This window comes from Kryptolebias marmoratus, linkage group LG13 (assembly GCF_001649575.2).
Source record: "Kryptolebias marmoratus isolate JLee-2015 linkage group LG13, ASM164957v2, whole genome shotgun sequence".
NCBI lineage: Eukaryota > Metazoa > Chordata > Actinopteri > Cyprinodontiformes > Rivulidae > Kryptolebias > Kryptolebias marmoratus.
In genome coordinates this window covers 12,878,988-12,885,384 of record NC_051442.1, presented here as the reverse complement: position 1 = coordinate 12,885,384, position 6,397 = coordinate 12,878,988, and the positions used below count along the sequence as shown (strand labels likewise).

The window sequence follows — 6,397 nt, the reverse complement described above, 5'->3', positions numbered from 1 at the left end:
TCGCCTTCGGCCACTACCCATCCCACATTGCACCCGACCCCTTTGGCCCCTCCCATAGGTGGTGAGCCCATGGGAAGGGGGACCCACGTATCCTCTTCGGGCTGTGCCCGGCCGGGCTCCATGGGTGAAAGCCCGGGCTCCATGGGTGAAAGCCCGGCCACCAGGCGCTCGCCAACGTGCCCCACCTCCAGGCCTGGCTCCAGAGTGGGGCCCCGGTGACCCGCGTCCGGGCGAGGGAACACTGTGTCCAATATTTATGTTCATCATAAGGGGTCTTTGGGCTCCAAACCATATTATCATATATCGCAATAATTTCTGAGACAATTAATCGCCCAGCAACATTTGTTATTGTGACAGGCCTACTTGGAGCACATGTTGTGAATGACTCTCAGCTACTATGGCACCAAATTTCAGCTCAACCTCTGTACGAATTATAACCATTTTTGGGCTTTTTGTGGTCAGTCGGCTGCGGGGGCCATCTTGAATCGGGTTCGTCCCAAAAGTTAATCAGTCGTAGACTCACATCTAGTAACCACATCCTGAACGTTTTACTAAAATACATCCAGTGGTTTGTGAGAAATTTCGCTAACAGACAGCCAACAAGTTGAATCCAAATGGTGGAAGGTAAAATTTGAAACAAATCGGTGAGCACTCAGGAGATGTGTCGGGGCTCAAATATGTAAAACTCAGAGTCTGAGCCAGTTTTGTGGTTCATGGACTTCTGAGAAGCAGATTGGTTTCGAACCAGCAGCAACAGGAGGACATGTCCCACCACGTCTCAGCTGTGGTCTGCACAGTCGTCTGTCTGTTAGCGAAATATCTCCAGAACCACTTAACGTATTTCAGTGAAACATTCAAGACGTGATCGCTGGACGGACATCTGCAACTGATTACCACATGGAGCCGACCGCGTCCAAAATGGCCACCACAGCCAACTGATCTTGGAGAATACGAAAATGGCCACAGCTCCATCGGTTTTAAGGATATATATCTAAAATTTGGTGTGGTAGTAGCTGAGACTATTGCACAGTACAGACCCTGAGCGCTGCACATTGCGTGCCATCTGTAACTCTCATCACGACGGTCAAAGTTTAAAAGATTTGCCTTTCTGTAGTTGTTGTTCGACTGTTTTCTTTTACTGGTGACACGGCGCAGGAGACTGCGCGGCGCCCTCCTGGGAGAAGTCCTGTAAAACGTCTCCCCACGCCAGGCGTGTTTACGCGCCTTAGAAGCTCGGACGGCCTTGGAGGCCAAATAAAGATCAGCAAACCAGCCGTCGTTGTCTGCGTTAGTCACACCTACCATTTTCCGGCCACGAGCCGACAAGAGAGTGTCTGCGAAAAGATCGATTTGCCCTCTTCGCTCGTAACGCCGCAGCTCTGAGGTCGCGAGGCCTTCGACGAGCCGCTGGCTGCTCTGCTCTCACCTCCCCCCCAGGTGATCTGACCGCAGGAAGTGGCGTAAGGCGGGCGTCTGAGCGCTTCGAGAGGACGCTCAATAACACGCAGGCTTCGCTCCACGCCCTGAGGGCTTTCTCGTAATAACGCTTTCAATATTTTATTGCGGCGGCAGCTCTCGGCGCGGCGAATAATCCCCTGTTTCCACGTCGAGGCCGCGGAGCTTCACTCCCGACTCGCGCGGGAACGAAAAATCAATAATTGCCCCGGACAGGTCGCCGAAACCCAACCAGACGGTTGCTTGGGAAGGGGGGGCTTTGGTGGTGGAAGGAGCAGGTTTGTTCGATAACAGATTGTCACGCTGTCAAAAAACCCCACTGAGAAGGTGACTCATTAAATGTATGTTGGTTGCAAAGCACCAACGAGAGTCAATCAGGCGGGTGGACTGTGGACCCGGGTGGGTTAAGGTTGGCGAGATGGCGACCGCCGCTGGAAGACAGGTGAGATGGGTCAGAATCGAAGATGTCCTGAAGCTGTTTTTTTCTGTTTTAGAGCTGAAAACAGAGAGCGTGAGCGTGCGACTCGATGGACAGTCAACGCCGTCATCAAATCGGGAATGGGTCGTCTTATTGTAGCAGCAGCTCGCCTAAGTGGTGTGTGTGTAAGAGTCTGGAACATCCCTCCATAGGTAAGTAATCCTAGAATGTGCAATTTTGTGAAAATTTAGTCAATTTATCTTGAAAAACGTACCGACACATGGCAAATCTACGTTCACGCTGACGCTTTCTGGCTTTGCTTTTTATGAATAATGGGTCAGCCTTAATCACCAAATTTATGGGATCACATGTTGTCGCATGTCTGAGCAATAATTTGGATCTGGAATTAAAGAGCACATTTCCTGATTTTTTTTTTTTTTCCCTGAGGCTTCAGCTCTTATGTTTTATAAAGACAAGGATGTCGACGACCCACGCTCCCCCAACCTCATTTTCCCTGCTGAAGCCGATTTATCATTTCGGTGTCAAGACTGCTTCATTTTTTTTCTCTTATTTCTTTAGGCGTTCCTTTTAAATATTTATATTTCCTGTCCAATGGCGTGTACTCGGAAAATATCTTGTGAATCACCGGAAGGATTTAACAAAACTCTCAGAGTCACTGGATTGGACACCTTCAACCAATTAACTTCTGAGCTCAACCCCATTCAAGATGGCTGCTGCTGAACCACCCGTGAACTAAAAGTTCAGCGCGGTGTTGGCGGAGAATCGTCTCCAACACATGGTCTAAGCACTAAGGATTCATGTAGCACATCTGTTTAAAATATTGGCACACAAGCTAGCAAAGAATGCTAGTTGTACACCGCACTTTGAAATGTTAAAGTTTTTTTGTTTTTTGATCCAAATGTTAGTTCATCCAGAAGGTCAGATCAGTCTAAGATGGACGGGGTTCTAGCGGGCAGCTTTGATGAACAACACACACCAGGAACCTCAGATCTTTATTAGCCGACGATTTAAAAGCCAACGGGGAGCGAGTCCTGTTTGAAAACCTGGGGGTTTTACAGGAAACCAGTCTGTGCTCCGCAGTGTCAGCGTGTCGTCTGCTCCGACGTGTAAACTAATTAACAACTCACATGGCTCCACACGTAGCCGGCAACGTGATTCTCTCTCTAATCGCTAACATTCGGAGGCATCCAGAACGCGCGCTCTCTCTCTCTCTCCATTTTTGTATTGATTTCTGTGTTTTCTGGTTCTAAAATCAGAACTTTTTTTATTCTCGGTTTCTGATTTGTGCTCCGTTTCCTATTTTATTCCTGTTTCCTGTGAGGTTTCCACGCCTACACGCGGGCTAAATGTGCCTGTGTGCATAAAATGTAGGCTACTATAAATAATGCTTACTTGCAGCATGTGGGGTAAGGTGCACACTACTTTTACTATTTAGAATTTTCCTTCTGAGGGTGTCAGGGGGGTTGTGTTTTAAAATTCCTAATGATGCCGTTTTTATATCATTTTAAACCACAACCAGGTGCGAATGGATACTTGTCTCGAACTCCCAGCGCTCTGAGGGTAGACCTAAGAAAGGCTGCTTAGCTTTAGCTGCTTTTGCGGGGATCTAAAAAGCCTCCCACCGTACGCTGCTGCACCCCAGCCCCCCAGGGATGACGAGAGCCAAAGCTCATATTCAGCCATCTCAAGTGAAATAAATGTAATTGTGCTGATCTGCTGAAAATTCAAACAAAACAAAACAAATAAAATTAATAAATAAACCAACCCCATTTCCCACCATTGCATTTCCCCGGAGTCATCGGGTTTTCCGGAGTGAAATTCCCATTTAGACAAGCTGGGTGAGGCACGGGATAAACACGTACAAGGCGAGGGAAACTAATTAAAGTTTAAATTTAGTGTAAAGATTAGGTGGAATAAATGTTTTTTTTTTTTTTTTAACGGGTTACAAGAGTTAATGAAGGGGGGAAAAAAGGCCATCAGAGCCTGAAATGAATGGCTGCTGAGGCTGTAGCAACTCTTAGAAAAAATAAGTAAATAAAATAAGCTGGAATGGCCAACCACAGTGCAAATTATGCCAAAGAGGCGAGAATTTGTGCCGCCATCTTGCTAGGTGCTACATGACGTCCTGAGTCACTGCCAGGATGCTGTAAACTAAGTCAAGAAACCAGAGATTTTGCTACTAATTGTTAGAATTATTATATTCAGGAATGTGTTTTGTTTGTTTGTTTTTTTTCCTTTAAGCTAGAAATCCCAGCTTCATTCACTGTATCATTACAATGTGCCTCTAGACTAGACTGCTGTAATTACCGTAAAGCTAACAGAATGCTGTGGTTATGTTCTGGTCTGGCTGGAATGATTACAGCACTTGGTCGTTCCATCACGGTAATGGTAGCGTGCCGGTTTGGCGATTTGCTCCCGCGAACGCTTGACCGGGCTTGGCGGGAAGCTCATTACAGCGCCCTCCTTCCCTCCCCGATTTTCCACAATACGCCTCATACAATACGGAAGGCAACGAATTCAGAGAGCGCTGCCTTCCGTTCTCTGAAATCGGCGTCTCGGCTTTGGACGACTGCCGCTCCACTCCGGTGTCCGCTCGTGTCCGGCACAAAGCCATCATTCGACCTAACGAGGTAGCGAACCAAAGCTCATTTAACGAGGGGGAATCGCGCCCCAATAAGGACCAGCCGGGTGGCAAAGACAGCGCTGGTGGTAACTCGAATGTCATTGGAATAAAAGCCAAGTTTGAGAGTTGGAAAAAAAAGGGTTGAGTGAGGAAAAGAAGGGCTCAGCTGCGGCGTCACTGGTGAAGGGGATGCTGTTATTCTGACCGTTTGTCATGTTCTGCGACTAAAGCCTCTAAATGGCAATAGCTTTACCTGAAACTTTGGAAGAAATGTTGCCAAATCTGCCTCTGTCAAACAATGACTATTACAAAACACTAATAATATTATATTAAAGAACGCGCCATTAGCCAATATTAAATGTCTCCACGTTCTTAGCTGAACATCTGTGTTACCATGTAAACGTGTGTGTGCCGAGCACAGACCCACGGGAGTTTTGGACTGAAACACATGTAGCTCATGAAGTGTTTTTTCACATGGGTGGCATTTTAGAGACGAAATCATTATGTAAGACTGAAAGAAGAATGGTTGAAAAATGTTTGGCTAGCCATTAGTCTGGATGAAGACTTTTGCCCTCTCTGCTCTACGACTGATAGGGTACTAACCGAAGGTCTAGCTGTAGTACTAACTGTGGGACTAAGTGTAGTACTAGGTGCAGCAACAACTCTTACTGTCAGGATCTGTGGTGTAGTTGTTGGTTTGTTTGGTTTTTTTTTTTCTGTGTTTGCTGTTTCTGCGTTTATTTCTCTTTTTTGTTCTTTGTGAAGTTTACTTTCTGTATTTTTCTTCCTCCCCATGTGTATTTTTGTAGTATCTTTGTCCTCAGCCAGCCTCGCCCACCTACACCTGTTCTCTGTTATCATCGAGTCACCTGTCTTGTCTCCAGTTTCCTTATCAGTCCCTGCCCGAATTGTCTTTCAGTCCTCACTTCTCTGCATTACACGACTGCTAAACATGTAGTGCATAAAAACACACTGAACCAAAGTGTGTGTGTGTGTTGGAGGAGGGGGGTAACATTTAGTTAATTCGTTGCTCGTTCCGGAGCTTGAAGGCAGCTGGCAGAAAAGAGGTCCGGTAACATTCAGAGTGGCGGTCCGCTTCTCCTCGAGTTTTGTTATTTCGTATTTCTTTGTGTGTGATTATTAGACCGTTTGCGAGCTCCTCACGTCAGTCTGCATGCCTGGGTCCGATTTCTCCGCTGGCGCTTGCACCACAGCCGGCTAAAAGAACGTCATCTCCATAAACGACCACCTTCAGGCACCTGTGCGGCGAGACGTGTTGGCGTGTGCGAAAGTGGGGGGATTAAAATTGTCCGTATTTTCTGTGGCATTTCCAGCCAATTCCGCTTTGCTGAAGGGCACTTCAGCAGTGGGACGGGCTGAAGGAGGACCCATCTGCCTCCTGGAAGCCTGCTGCACGTCAGAACGCAGCAGCCCGGGTTCGGATCCGGGGCTCAAGCGCGGTTTGCTCCTTCGTGGCAACGCTGGGGTTGGTTTGACGGGGTCGGCACGATTGGTCAACAGCAGCTGACCGCGCCCTCAACCCCATATAAGCTACCTACTAAACTATTACCATCAAGTGTCGGCTGGAGGAGGAGGAGGAGGAGGAGGAGGAGGGAGGGAGGGAGGGAGGAGGAGAGGAAGGGGGGAGGAGGGGGGAGGGATGACGGCTCTGCTGCTGATGCTGCTGCTGCCCTCAGTGCTGTGGAGGAGAGAAAGCATCTTTGTCTGTGCGGAGAGAGGAGCTCCAGGCTTCCCTGCCCGCTCCCGTCGACACAGCAGCACCCGGAGATAAGGAGAGCCTCCTCTCTGGAGACAGACGGAGGGACGGAAAGGGACGGAGGGACAAACGCGCCTCCATCTTCAGCAACCCCCCCCCCCCC

General features: G+C 48.3%; 1 protein-coding gene across 1 annotated transcript in view; it reads left to right on the top strand.

Annotated features, from left to right (window-relative positions):
* nrxn2a (neurexin 2a) overlaps positions 1-6,397 on the top strand; it is a gene marked incomplete in the record, with an annotated part of 142,128 nt that overhangs the window by 3,667 nt on the left and 132,064 nt on the right. Inside the window, 1 exon segment of the mRNA XM_025006366.2 lies at positions 1,950-2,085.